We start from the raw sequence: 14,652 nt of genomic DNA, 5'->3' as shown, positions 1-14,652 counted from the left end.
ATCAAGCCAGTTTAGCCTGCTCAGCCACGCTACCTCACGTCTACAAGCTCACAACTATAGTAACTTGGCCAAACACTGTGGACACCCGCTGTGGTGACCTGGCTATGCAGGGTAACGCAGCATTCACCGACAGTTGAGCGAGTTACAGGTGAAAAGCAAAGTATAATAACAGTCTGCATATAATATATGTCTTTCCTTATTTATTCTTCTTCCCCATTGTATGTTTGCTCTCTGCTTTAGAAACGCGAGCTGTCATCACTGCAAGGAAACGTATCACACAGCGTTCTACTGTTTACACTCACTGAACTTTCAGCATCACAGTGACCCCTCTCGTCGCCTCTATAGTTAGACTTCAAGACAGCTGGTTTGTTTACCGATACAATTCTTGTCACCTTAGGTTTTGGTTTTTTAAAATAAGAAGGCTCGGTCCCACTGTCTGGCTACCCTTATATATACGTCACCACTTTACATAGTCTCACCTCTCACTATGTGGATCGTAGGTGCAGAAGGCAGAGAGTGAGACACTGATGCAGACAAAATACGTTTGTGAGTTGAAAAATACTGGCAGCGGTGGGATTCAAACCCACGCCTCCAAAGAGACTGGAGCCTTAATCCAGTGCCTTAGATCGCTCGGCCACACTACCCTGTGCAAACATGTTTCTGTAAGCTTTCTGAAGTGAGATGTTCTGTTGTATAGGGGAGTTGGAGAATAAGGGTGTATAGCCTGTGAAGTGATCCTAGGAAAGTCAACGCCAACAGCAGCAGGCACGTGATACATTCAGTAGGTCAGGATTGGCCCCGGGCCATGGGAGGTGTCAGGGAGCGCCAGTCCTGAGAGTCCGTAGGAAGACAACCCTTACATTGGCGTCCCACACGCGCTGCTTCTCTTTCTTTAAGGATAAGGAATCAAACTATCTACGTCCCTCAACTTACCAACCCTCCGCCTCAGGAAAGATTTTATGATTCATGAGCAGAACCCGGCTGGCGCTGTTTACAGTAATGCCTAAGCACAGTACTCAACTGAGCGGTGTTTCCAAACTGAGCCGTTGTACTGCCGGAAATATCATGGGATATGTCATTTAACTTTCACATAAAATAGGGTTAACCCAGCCCTACCACATACTAAAAACTAAAGACGGAACAATAAACCAACGAGGATGGGATTCAAACCCACGCGTGCAGAGCACAATAAATTAGCAGTCCATCGCCTTAACCACTCGGCCACATCGTCTTCAAAACGCCATGTTTCAGGAGTACAAAATATGGTAGCCAAAATGTGTTCTATTAGGTGATAGTTGTCTAAACATAATAAAGAGCATATATTTACAGATTGTTATGGTAACTTGTTGTCTTCAGCTTTGCTCTATACGACCTTGTTGTCCATCCCTACTTCAGCTTGAATGTATATGTTAAATGTAATGTAATCATGAAAATTACACTTTCCAAACGTGTTCTATCCATATGTGATGTACTATCACACTACCCTCAAATGAGCTAAGATTGCTTTAATTCAGTTGTACGTGGATTTAAAGTGCAATATCATACAAATATTGTACTGGTATGGCGCTTTCGAGTCTCTAGGTGTCAGTTATTGGTGGTGTGCTTACATGTCAACATTAGGCAGCAAATAGTACACAATTATGGAAAACTGATTTCCCATTTAATGTGCATTGTTCTGCAAAAAGTTTTAAGTAGGAGAAAGTTAAACTTAGTTTATAAAACCACCTAAACTGGGAGTATTGCCGCTACAGCTATGACACTTCAGTTTAAAAACGTACATGCATCAACAAGAAATATTTTTGCGCTAAATAAATTGCTGTCCGACTACTCACGTAATGCATAAAACTGAGGCAGTCGTAATTATAATACATTGAAGTAATATTTTGGTAGTTTTTGTTGACGATGACTCCGCAGCAAGCGATCAGATTACTTTTTATTAGTGAAGGCGCGTCAGAGCCTTGATAAGTAAACTTACAAGGAGACACGCCTAGGTCGATGAACCTTTTAGACCAGGTTCGGGGACTTCCCAGTACGAGATGTCTTTTGGCATCACAAATCAATAGATCAATATCTCAACAACAATCGCAATAACTAATCAGCATGCTAATCAATAACCTTTAATGAGAGTCAATAAAGTGAACACACCATGATCTTTCAGTCATGAATAACCACACCAATTTAGTTAAGTGTTAGGATATTTATTTCCCTACTGGTTACAATCTAAAGTCATTTCTGTTAATCTCATCAGCAATTCATCTCATTAGTAACTCTTCAGATTTGCAATTAGAAACACAATTAATCAATGCATAGAGAATATTCACTCAGTATTAACACATAATTATTAAGAAGCAACTTAGCAAAGTCTCAGTAGTGCATGGTTCAACAAAGCAAGAACTCAGTCATTTGTCTATTTGCGTCAGATTTTAGTGAACACCTTAAATAACCTCGTATTAGCATCAGCATGTTGGGCTTCATGCAAAACTATTTAGCAAACACAAATTTGGAAAACATCTAACTATGGCCTCTATCAAAGAGCGTTGGTACCTAGAAAGAAAAGGCAAACAGACAATTACAATTTTCATCAGATAGTTACCCATCCAACGGATCAGCAAACATCGTCATTCTTCGTCCTCGGGACATCAGTCGTTTGCATCATCAGCAAAGAAAGGACAGGGCAAAGTATCAGTATGGCATAGCTAAGGAACAAGAACTTCCCTCATATAGAGGAGAAGTAAGTATCAGGTAAGGAATAAGTGCAGGGTGGTTTAGAGTAACAGGGTGAACAAACGGCAAAGTCTCAAACGAAATGGCCTAAATGGCTCAGAAGAATGGCAAAGAATGGCTTGGAGTGGAATGTCCAATAAATGCCTGATTTCTCCTCGGGTCATGTGGTTAAATCAAAACTGTCTAATTTACTCCTAATTCCTCAATGGATAATCATTGGTGTATCACCATCTCTGTCCAATAATCTTCACCAGAGTTTTACACAAACCACAGTTCTCATGTCGTTGATTGGCCCATGTTATTGACGTTTTCATCGGTTGGAATGTCAGGTAAGAAAAGTTACATTTTACGCTACAGTCAGTAGTTCCATTGTTTTCTCCTACTCCAGGCAGCCTTGCACCTGTTACAAATTACACTGTTGCATTCAGCAAGAATGTCTCCTTGAGCAAGTAGGGTCCCATGGGAAAGAATTTACTACAGCTACACACATCTCTAGCTTTTGGGAAAGTACAGTTTCATGTCCTTCAGGAAAATAGCACATTGCACGTTAGAAAAAGACAGTTTAATATGAGACCAGGCAGCTAGGCACAGACCTTCGATAAACTAAGGCCTACTGCTTAATGAACAAACTCCTAATACATAACTCAATTTTGATATGTTAATACAAATTAATAACATTAGTACATAATTAATTCAGCATTAATAACTTTCATTAGTCTTCGTATACATTGGTAGCCACTCCCCGTTGTCACATTTCAAACGTGTGCATTATTTCTACGTTAACACATTTTTTATGCAGCTTCATTACACAATATATTGTAAGCTTTTCATGTTAATATTAATTTTAAAAGACACACTCCAGCAATCCCTCCTCTGATGACTCTTGTCAACACACAAATCTTCCCTACTAATTTTACATACTAAAATTCCCTCATATCAATCTCTTCCCTTCTTGGTTTCCCCTTTGATCTTGCCCTGAATCATTTTTCCCTTTGTTTTTCTTCCCTCCTCCTATTATTTTTTGCCATCTTCAATTTTATTCTTTTACTAATTTTACATGCCACCCATGATCCAAATAAGCAATCTATAACAATCAATATCCCCTGTATTATTTTAGACAATATCCCATGCCAAATGTTACTAATCCAATTTCCCATGGAAGCAAATCCTTTCCCAACCTTTTTCCAAACACCTGGTTCTTTCAAATCCTTCAAGTCCGTACTATCCCTAGTCAAGTTAGTAAGCATACTTCTAATCTTATTACTATTATCTGGTATGTAAGCGCAACAATTACACCCATTGAGCAATCTACAAACTCTGCCATTTTCCACTAAAAGAATGTCTAAAGCAAGCCTGTTTTGAAGAGTCATAGCCCCCTCTGCAGCATGTTCAGTATCCATCAGGAGTATAGCCCCTGAAAAGTTTGTCAGCATGTTATCCTCAATAGTAGACAACTTTTGAATCTTTATGGAGTTCATAATAACTCCCACTGAAGAAATTATCGTCCCAAATATGTCTCCTACTACACCAGCAGCAGTCTCTTTCTTATGTCTAGTACGATGTAATTCAGACAATTTTGGTAACCTTTTCAAATCGTCAAGTTGATATATCTTTGGGAAAACTATCCCCAAATAACATGTCCCATACTATCCCTTTGGAAGACGGTAATAAGCATTAAGTCCACATATATAATAAATCCCGGGGATTGCTGGATCCTGTCCATTTAACATGAACGTCCATTTACTCTGAAACAAAAACACACGCTTACATTCACTCATTCCCACAAACACATTGTCATAGAATGATTTGGTCTTGGATATGCAAAGCTTTCCTACATGTAGTGCGTCTAAAGCTAACTTCCCTTGTTCTCTAATTGCACTATAACCGTCACTACTAGCAAAGGCCCGTTGCTGTAATCCTTTCTCTAGTTTACCCTTCAATGCCCTTCTTCTCTCTTCCGTGTGATCTAAAAAGCTTTTCTCTACAGGTGTAAGCAAACATGTCAAATTATTGTGGTGTGCATAAGATGTACTAATTGTTAATGTTGCCTGAAAGAATCCTTTAACTAACTTTATGCTGTAGTACTTAGCTACCCCACTCACATCCTCTATGATAGGCACATTAGAAAACACAAGATCATGATTTGAGTAAAAATATTGAATCTCTTCCTGGTTATAGAATCTTGTTAGTAACAGACTACAACGTATCCCATATGTTAATGACAGTCTATGATAGGTAACCCCCTCTTGTACCGAAACAGGAATCTGTGTACACACAAAACAATCTTTTGCATCCATTGTGTCAACATACTCACTCAGCAAGCGATAGAAAACATCAGTGGATAGTTCCCCTTTCGAGTTAGTTCCCTCATGCAAGTATCTTGTATCCAGCTCAAACCTCTCCCAGGCTGTTAGTGCAGTGGTAGTCTCAGGAATTGTAGCATTGTTAGTCCCACTTTTATCCATTAGTGTCATACTCACAACCACGACCCTAATGAATATTTATTACATGAACCTTTTTTGCAAAAGTATTTGGTTCAAGTAAACTTAAAGTGTTGGGATTCAAGCCCACGGCTCCAGAGAGACTGGAGCCTAAATCTAGCCAGTTTAGCCTGCTCAGCCACGCTACCTCACATCTACAAGCTCACAACTATAGTAACTTGGCCAAACACTGTGGACACCCGCTGTGGTGGCCTGGCTATGCGGGGTAACGCAGCATTCACCGACAGTTGAGCGAGTTACAGGTGAAAAGCAAAGTATAATACCTGTCTTCATATAATATATGTCTTTCCTTATTTATTCTTCTTCCCCATTGTATGTTTGCTCTCTGCTTTAGAAACGCGTGCTGTCATCACTACAAGGAAACGTATCACACAGCGTTCTACTGTTTACACTCACTGAACTTTCAGCATCACAGTGACCCCTCTCGTCGCCTCTATAGTTAGACTTCAAGACAGCAGGTTTGTTTACCGATACAATTCTTGTCACCTTAGGTTGTGGTTTTTAAAATAAGAAGGCTCGGTCCCACTGTCTGGCTACCCTTATATATATACATCACCACTTTACATAGTCTCACCTCTCGCTATGTGGATCGTAGGTGCAGAAGGCAGAGAGTGAGACAGTGATGCAGACAAAATACGTTTGTGAGTTGAAAAATACTGGCAGCGGTGGGATTCGAACCCACGCCTCCAAAGAGACTGGAGCCTTAATCCAGCGCCTTAGACCGCTCGGCCACACTACCCTGTGCAAACCTGTTTCTGTAAGCTCTCTGAAGTGAGATGTTCTGTTGTATAGGGGACTTGGAGAATAAGGGTGTATAGCCTGTGAAGTGATCCTAGGAAAGTCAACGCCAACAGCAGCAGGCACGTGATACATTCAGTAGGTCAGGATTGGCCCCGGGCCATGGGAGGTGTCAGGGAGCGCCAGTCCTGGGAGTCCGTAGGAAGACAACCCTTACATTGGCGTCCCGCACGCGCTGCTTCTCTTTCTTTAAGGATAAGGAATCAAATTATCTACGTCCCTCAACTTACCAACCCTCCGCCTCAGGAAAGATTTTGTGATTCATGAGCAGAACCCGGCTGGCGCTGTTTACAGTAATGCCTAAGCACAGTACTCAACTGAGCGGTGTTTCCAAACTGAGCCGTTGTACTGCCGGAAATACCATGGGATATGTCATTTAACTTTCACCTAAAATAGGGTTAACCCAGCGCTACCACATACTAAAGACGGAACAATAAACCGACAAGAATGGGATTCGAACCCACGCGTGCAGAGCACAATGGATTAGCAGTCCATCGCCTTAACCACTCGGCCACCTCATCTTCAAAACGCCATGTTTCAGGAGTACAAAATATGGTAGCCAAAATGTGTTCTATTAGGTGATAGTTGTCTAAACATAATAAAGAGCATATATTTACAGATTGTTATGGTAACTTGCTGTCTTCAGCTTTGCTCTATACGACCTTGTTGTCCATCCCTACTTCAGCTTGAATTTATATGTTAAATGTAATGTAATCATGAAAATTACACTTTCCAAACGTGTTCTAGCCATATGTGATGTACTATCACACTACCCTCAAATGAGCTAAGATTGCTTTAATTCAGTTGTACGTGGATTTAAAGTGCAATATCATACAAATATTGTACTGGTATGGCGCTTTCGAGTCTGTAGGTGTCAGTTATTGGTGGTGTGCTTACATGTCAACATTAGGCAGCAAATAGTACACAATTAAGGAAAACTGATTTCCCATTTAATGTGCATTGTTCTGCAAAAAGTTTTAAGTAGGAGAAAGTAAAACTTAGTTTATAAAACCACCTAAACTGGGAGTGTTGCCGCTACAGCTATGACACTTCAGTTTAAAAACGAACGTGCATCAACAAGAAATATTTTTGCGCTAAATAAATAGCTGTCCGACTACTCACGTAATGCATAAAACTGAGGCAGTCGTAATTACAATACATTGAAGTAATATTTTGGTAGTTTTTGTTGACGATGACTCCGCAGCAAGCAATCAGATTACTTTTTATTAGTGAAGGCGCGTCAGAGCCTTGATAAGTAAACTTACAAGGAGACACGCCTAGGTCCATGAACCTTTTAGACCAGGTTCGGGGACTTCCCAGTATGAGATGTCTTTTGGCATCACAAATCAATAGATCAATATCTCAACAACAATCGCAATAACTAATCAGCATGCTAATCAATAACCTTTAATGAGAGTCAATAAAGTGAACACACCATGATCTTTCAGTCATGAATAACCACACCAATTTAGTTAAGTGTTAGGATATTTATTTCCCTACTGGTTACAATCTAAAGTCATTTCTGTTAATCTCATCAGCAATTCATCTCATTAGTAACTCTTCAGATTTGCAATTAGAAACGCAATTAATCAATGCATAGAGAATATTCACTCAGTATTAACACATAATTATTAAGAAGCAACTTAGCAAAGTCTCAGTAGTGCATGGTTCAACAAAGCAAGAACTCAGTCATTTGTCTATTTGCGTCAGATTTTAGTGAACACCTTAAATAACCTCGTATTAGCATCAGCATGTTGGGCTTCATGCAAAACAATTTAGCAAACACAAATTTGGAAAACATCTAACTATTGCCTCTATCAAAGAGCGTTGGTACCTAGAAAGAAAAGGCAAACAGACAATTACAATTTTCATCAGATAGTTACCCATCCAACAGATCAGCAAACATCGTCAGTCTTCGTCCTCGGGACATCAGTCATTTGCATCATCAGCAAAGAAAGGACAGGGCAAAGTATCAGTATGGCATAGCTAAGGAACAAGAACTTCCCTCATATAGAGGAGAAGTAAGTATCAGGTAAGGAATAAGTAAAGGGTGGTTTAGAGTAACAGGGCGAACAAACGGCAAAGTCTCAAACGAAATGGCCTAAATGGCTCAGTAGAATGGCAAAGAATGGCTTGGAGTGGAATGTCCAATAAATGCCTGATTTCTCCTCGGGTCGTGTGGTTAAATCAAAACTGTCTAATGTACTCCTAATTCCTCAATGGATAATCATTGGTGCATCGCCATCTCTGTCCAATAATCTTCACCAGAGTTTTACACAAACCACAGTTCTCATGTCGTTGATTGGCCCATGTTATTGACGTTTTCATCGGTTGGAATGTCAGGTAAGAAAAGTTACATTTTACGCTACAGTCAGTAGTTCCATTGTTTTCTCCTACTCCAGGCAGCCTTGCACCTGTTACAAATTACACTGATGCATTCAGCAAGAATGTCTCCTTGAGCAAGTAGGGTCCCATGAGAAAGAATTTACTACAGCTACACACATCTCTAGCTTTTGGGAAAGTACAGTTTCATGTCCTTCAGCAAAATAGCACATTGCACGTTAGAAAAAGACAGTTTAATATGAGACCAGGCAGCTAGGCACAGACCTTCGCTAAACTAAGGCCTACTGCTTAATGAACAAACTCCTAATACATAACTCCAATTTTGATATGTTAATACAAATTAAAAACATTAGTACATAATTAATTCAGCATTAATAACTTTCATTAGTCTTCGTATACATTGGTAGCCACTCCCCGTGGGCACATTTCAAACGTGTGCATTATTTCTACGTTAACACATTTTTTATGCAGCTTCATTACACAATATATTGTAAGCTTTTCATGTTAATATTAATTTTAAAAGACACACTCCAGCAATCCCTCCTCTGATGACTCTTGTCATCACACAAATCTTCCCTACTAATTTTACATACTAAAATTCCCTCATATCAATCTCTTCCCTTCTTGGTTTCCCCTTTGATCTTGCCCTGAATCATTTTTCCCTTTGTTTTTCTTCCCTCCTCCTATTATTTTTCGCCATCTTCAATTTTATTCTTTTACTAATTTTACATGCCACCCATGATCCAAATAAGCAATCTATAACAATCAATATCCCCTGTATTATTTTAGACAATATCCCATGCCAAATGTTACTAATCCAATTTCCCACTGAAGCAAATCCTTTCCCAACCTTTTTCCAAACACCTGGTTCTTTCAAATCCTTCAAGTCCGTACTATCCCTAGTCAAGTTAGTAAGCATACTTCTAATCTCATTACTATTATCTGGTATGTAAGCGCAACAATTACACCCATTGAGCAATCTACAAACTCTGCCATTTTTCACTAAAAGAATGTCTAAAGCAAGACTGTTTTGAAGAGTCATAGCCCCCTCCGCAGCATGTTCAGTATCCATCAGGAGTATAGCCCCTGAAAAGTTTGTCAGCATGTTATCCTCAATAGTAGACAACTTTTGAATCTTTATGGAGTTCATAATAACTCCCACTGAAGAAATTATCGTCCCAAATATGTCTCCTACTACACCAGCAGCAGTCTCTTTCTTAAGTCTAGTACGATGTAATTCAGACAATTTTGGTAACCTTTTCAAATCGTCAAGTTGATATATCTTTGGGAAAACTATCCCCAAATAACATGTCCCATACTATCCCTTTGGAAGACGGTAATGAGCATTAGGTCCACATATATAATAAATCCCGGGGATTGCTGGATCCTGTCTATTTAACATGGATGTCCATTTACTCTGAAACAAAAACACACGCTTACATTCACTCATTCCCACAAACACATTGTCATAGTATGATTTGGTCTTGGATATGCAAAGCTTTCCTACATGTAGTGCGTCTAAAGCTAACTTCCCTTGTTCTCTAATTGCACTATAACCGTCACTACTAGCAAAGGCCCGTTGCTGTAATCCTTTCTCTAGTTTACCCTTCAATGCCCTTCTTCTCTCTTCCGTGTGATCTAAAAAGCTTTTCTCTACAGGTGTAAGCCAACATGTCAAATTATTGTGGTGTGCATAAGATGTACTAATTGTTAATGTTGCCTGAAAGAATCCTTTAACTAACTTTATGCTATAGTACTTAGCTACCCCACTCACATCCTCTATGATAGGCACATTAGAAAACACAAGATCATGATTTGAGTAAAAATATTGAATCTCTTCCTGGTTATAGAATCTTGTTAGTAACAGACTACAACGTATCCCATATGTTAATGACAGTCTATGATAGGTAACCCCCTCTTGTACTGAAACAGGAATCTGTGTACACACAAAACAATCTTTTGCATCCATTGTGTCAACATACTCACTCAGCAAGCGATAGAAAACATCAGTGGATAGTTCCCCTTTCGAGTTAGTTCCCTCATGCAAGTATCTTGTATCCAGCTCAAACCTCTCCCAGGCTGTTAGTGCAGTGGTAGTCTCAGGAATTGTAGCATTGTTAGTCCCACTTTTATCCATTAGTGTCATACTCACAACCACGACCCTAATGAATATTTATTACATGAACCTTTTTTGCAAAAGTATTTGGTTCAAGTAAACTTAAAGTGTTGGGATTCAAGCCCACGGCTCCAGAGAGACTGGAGCCTAAATCTAGCCAGTTTAGACTGCTCAGCCACGCTACCTCACATCTACAAGCTCACAACTATAGTAACTTGGCCAAACACTGTGGACACCCGCTGTGGTGACCTGGCTATGCGGGGTAACGCAGCATTCACCGACAATTGAGCGAGTTACAGGTGAAAAGCAAAGTATAATAACTGTCTTCATATAATATATGTCTTTCCTTATTTATTCTTCTTCCCCATTGTATGTTTGCTCTCTGCTTTAGAAACGCGAGCTGTCATCACTGCAAGGAAACGTATCACACAGCGTTCCACTGTTTACACTCACTGAACTTTCAGCATCACAGTGACCCCTCTCGTCGCCTCTATAGTTAGACTTCAACACAGCTGGTTTGTTTACCGATACAATTCTTGTCACCTTAGGTTGTGGTTTTTTAAAGTAAGAAGGCTCGGTCCCACTGTCTGGCTACCCTTATATATATACGTCACCACTTTACATAGTCTCACCTCTCGCTATGTGGATCGTAGGTGCAGAAGGCAGAGAGTGAGACACTGATGCAGACAAAATGCGTTTGTGAGTTGAAAAATACTGGCAGCGGTGGGATTCGAACCCACGCCTCCAAAGAGACTGGAGCCTTAATCCAGCACCTTAGACCGCTCGGCCACACTACCCTGTGCAAACCTGTTTCTGTAAGCTTTCTGAAGTGAGATGTTCTGTTGTATAGGGGAGTTGGAGAATAAGGGTGTATAGCCTGTGAAGTGATCCTAGGAAAGTCAACGCCAACAGCAGCAGGCACGTGATACATTCAGTAGGTCAGGATTGGCCCCGGGCCATGGGAGTTGTCAGGGAGCGCCAGTCCTGAGAGTCCGTAGGAAGACCACCCTTACATTGGCGTCCCGCACGCGCTGCTTCTCTTTCTTTAAGGATAAGGAATCAAACTATCTACGTCCCTCAACTTACCAACCCTCCGCCTCAGGAAAGATTTTGTGATTCATGAGTAGAACCCGGCTGGCGCTGTTTACAGTAATGCCTAAGCACAGTACTCAACTGAGCGGTGTTTCCAAACTGAGCTGTTGTACGGCCGGAAATACCATGGGATATGTCATTTAACTTTCACATAAAATAGGGTTAACCCAGCCCTACGACCTTGTTGTCCATCCCTACTTCAGCTTGAATTTATATGTTAAATGTAATGTAATCATGAAAATTACACTTTCCAAACGTGTTCTATCCATATGTGATGTACTATCACACTACCCTCAAATGAGCTAAGATTGCTTTAATTCAGTTGTACGTGGATTTAAAGTGCAATATCATACAAATATTGTACTGGTATGGCGCTTTCGAGTCTCTAGGTGTCAGTTATTGGTGGTGTGCTTACATGTCAACATTAGGCAGCAAATAGTACACAATTAAGGAAAACTGCCTTCCCATTTAATGTGCATTGTTCTGCAAAAAGTTTTAAGTAGGAGAAAGTAAAACTTAGTTTATAAAACCACCTAAACTGGGAGTATTGCCGCTACAGCTATGACACTTCAGTTTAAAAACGTACGTGCATCAACAAGAAATATTTTTGCGCTAAATAAATTGCTGTCCGACTACTCACGTAATGCATAAAACTGAGGCAGTCGTAATTACAATACATTGAAGTAATATTTTGGTAGTTTTTGTTGACGATGACTCCGCAGCAAGCGATCAGATTACTTTTTATTAGTGAAGGCGCGTCAGAGCCTTGATAAGTAAACTTACAAGGAGACACGCCTAGGTCGATGAACCTTTTAGACCAGGTTCGGGGACTTCCCAGTACGAGATGTCTTTTGGCATCACAAATCAATAGATCAATATCTCAACAACAATCGCAATAACTAATCAGCATGCTAATCAATAACCTTTAATGAGAGTCAATAAAGTGAACACACCATGATCTTTCAGTCATGAATAACCACACCAATTTAGTTAAGTGTTAGGCTATTTATTTCCCTACTGGTTACAATCTAAAGTCATTTCTGTTAATCTCATCAGCAATTCATCTCATTAGTAACTCTTCAGATTTGCAATTAGAAACGCAATTAATCAATGCATAGAGAATATTCACTCAGTATTAACACATAGTTATTAAAAGCAACTTAGCAAAGTCTCAGTAGTGCATGGTTCATCAAAGCAAGAACTCAGTCATTTGTCTATTTGCGTCAGATTTTAGTGAACACCTTAATAACCTTGTATTAGCATCAGCATGTTGGGCTTCATGCAAAACAATTTAGCAAACACAAATTTGGAAAACATCTAACTATGGCCTCTATCAAAGAGCGTTGGTACCTAGAAAGAAAAGGCAAACAGACAATTACAATTTTCATCAGATAGTTACCCATCCAACGGATCAGCAAACATCGTCATTCTTCCTCCTCGGGACATCAGTCGTTTGCATCATCAGCAAAGAAAGGACAGGGCAAAGTATCAGTATGGCATAGCTAAGGAACAAGAACTTCCCTCATATAGAGGAGAAGTAAGTATCAGGTAAGGAATAAGTGCAGGGTGGTTTAGAGTAACAGGGCGAACAAACGGCAAAGTCCAAAACGAAATGGCCTAAATGGCTCAGTAGAATGGCAAAGAATGGCTTGGAGTGGAATGTCCAATAAATGCCTGATTTCTCCTCGGGTCATGTGGTTAAATCAAAACTGTCTAATTTACTCCTAATTCCTCAATGGATAATCATTGGTGCATCGCCATCTCTGTCCAATAATCTTCACCAGAGTTTTACACAAACCACAGTTCTCATGTCGTTGATTGGCCCATGTTATTGACGTTTTCATCGGTTGGAATGTCCGGTAAGAAAAGTTACATTTTACGCTACAGTCAGTAGTTCCATTGTTTTCTCCTACTCCAGGCAGCCTTACACCTGTTACAAATTACACTGTTGCATTCAGCAAGAATGTCTCCTTGAGCAAGTAGGGTCCCATGAGAAAGAATTTACTACAGCTACACACATCTCTAGTTTTTGGTAAAGTACAGTTTCATGTCCTTCAGGAAAATAGCACATTGCACGTTAGAAAAAGACAGTTTAATATGAGAACAGGCAGCTAGGCACAGACCTTCGATAAACTAAGGCCTACTGCTTAATGAACAAACTCCTAATACATAACTCCAATTTTGATATGTTAATACAAATTAAAAACATTAGTACATAATTAATTCAGCATTAATAACTTTCATTAGTCTTCGTATACATTGGAAGCCACTCCCCGTGGGCACATTTCAAACGTGTGCATTATTTCTAGGTTAACACATTTTTTATGCAGCTTCATTACACAATATATTGTAAGCTTTTCATGTTAATATTAATTTTAAAAGACACACTCCAGCAATCCCTCCTCTGATTACTCTTGTCATCACACAAATCTTCCCTACTAATTTTACATACTAAAATTCCCTCATATCAATCTCTTCCCTTCTTGGTTTCCCCTTTGATCTTGCCCTGAATAATTTTTCCCTTTGTTTTTCTTCCCTCCTCCTATTATTTTTCGCCATCTTCAATTTTATTCTTTTACTAATTTTACATGCCACCCATGATCCAAATAAGCAATCTATAACAATCAATATTCCCTGTATTATTTTAGACAATATGCCATGCCAAATGTTACTAATCCAATTTCCCACTGAAGCAAATCCTTTCCCAACCTTTTTCCAAACACCTGGTTCTTTCAAATCCTTCAAGTCCGTACTATCCCTAGTCAAGTTAGTAAGCATACTTCTAATCTCATTACTATTATCTGGTATGTAAGCGCAACAATTACACCCATTGAGCAATCTACAAACTCTGCCATTTTTCACTAAAAGAATGTCTTAAGCAAGCCTGTTTTGAAGAGTCATAGCCCCCTCCGCATCAAGTTCAGTATCCATCAGGAGTATAGCCCCTGAAAAGTTTGTCAGCATTTTATCCTCAATAGTAGACAACTTTGGAATCTTTATGGAGTTCATAATAACTCCCACTGAAGAAATTATCGTCCCAAATATGTCTCCTACTACACCAGCAGCAGTCTCTTTCTT

At 39.7% G+C, this 14,652-nt stretch overlaps 4 non-coding genes across 4 annotated transcripts; all 4 read right to left on the bottom strand.

The window, feature by feature from the left end:
• Positions 1-562: 562 nt before the first annotated feature.
• TRNAL-AAG (transfer RNA leucine (anticodon AAG)) lies at positions 563-644 on the bottom strand. Its single transcript has one exon. It is a non-coding gene; the product is annotated as a tRNA-Leu (tRNA).
• A 5,238-nt stretch (positions 645-5,882) lies between these two features.
• On the bottom strand, positions 5,883-5,964 carry TRNAL-AAG (transfer RNA leucine (anticodon AAG)). Its single transcript has one exon. It is a non-coding gene; the product is annotated as a tRNA-Leu (tRNA).
• A 498-nt stretch (positions 5,965-6,462) lies between these two features.
• TRNAS-GCU (transfer RNA serine (anticodon GCU)) lies at positions 6,463-6,544 on the bottom strand. Its single transcript has one exon. It is a non-coding gene; the product is annotated as a tRNA-Ser (tRNA).
• A 4,653-nt stretch (positions 6,545-11,197) lies between these two features.
• On the bottom strand, positions 11,198-11,279 carry TRNAL-AAG (transfer RNA leucine (anticodon AAG)). The gene has a single exon. It is a non-coding gene; the product is annotated as a tRNA-Leu (tRNA).
• Positions 11,280-14,652: the final 3,373 nt, after the last annotated feature.

The sequence above is a fragment of the Pleurodeles waltl genome, chromosome 12, assembly GCF_031143425.1.
Source record: "Pleurodeles waltl isolate 20211129_DDA chromosome 12, aPleWal1.hap1.20221129, whole genome shotgun sequence".
NCBI lineage: Eukaryota > Metazoa > Chordata > Amphibia > Caudata > Salamandridae > Pleurodeles > Pleurodeles waltl.
This window is presented reverse-complemented; position numbering and strand designations above follow the sequence as displayed.